General features: G+C 45.0%; 1 protein-coding gene across 1 annotated transcript in view; it reads left to right on the top strand.

Annotated features, from left to right (window-relative positions):
- Nucleotides 1–496, top strand: part of LOC119591192 (sporozoite surface protein 2-like) — a 28,154-nt gene that overhangs the window by 4,616 nt on the left and 23,042 nt on the right. The gene's annotated exons all lie outside the window — the stretch shown is intronic.

The raw sequence follows: 496 nt of genomic DNA, 5'->3' as shown, positions 1-496 counted from the left end.
ATGTCTCTCTCCCCGTGTGCGGACTCGTGTGTACATTCCTGTGTGTGCGTTTTAGACGTGTGTAGTGGAGGTTTAGTGTGGAAGAAGTCTGGCAACTTCTAATACTTTCGATCAAAGTTAAGAGGGTTGCCAATATATATATATTTTTTATCTTTCTTTCTTTAATCATTTATAAAACTTATTTCCCCCCTCTCTTTATCTCCTTCTTCGTCTGCACATTGTTTATTATTGCGTGTTTTCTGCGCGCGGGCATGGCGCAGGAATCTCGGGCCGTTAGTGTTGGTGAATTTCTCTTTTGAAACCTTTGTGCTTCAGTTCCCTTCTCGGCTTGGCTGGTGACGTCACACGATTGGCTGAGCTACTTCACGTTTCAGATTTTCGCGCGGATCCGTTGCTTCAGGTTTCAGATTTCCGCGTGGATCCGTTGGTTTTGATTTTGGGTTTTTTCCGTGGATCTTTTGCTTCAGGTTTCAGATTTTCGCGGGCCCGGGGTTTG

This window comes from Penaeus monodon, chromosome 28 (assembly GCF_015228065.2).
Source record: "Penaeus monodon isolate SGIC_2016 chromosome 28, NSTDA_Pmon_1, whole genome shotgun sequence".
Classification (NCBI taxonomy): domain Eukaryota; kingdom Metazoa; phylum Arthropoda; class Malacostraca; order Decapoda; family Penaeidae; genus Penaeus; species Penaeus monodon.
Note: the sequence above shows the minus strand (reverse complement) of the source record. Positions and strands in the feature narration are given on the sequence as shown.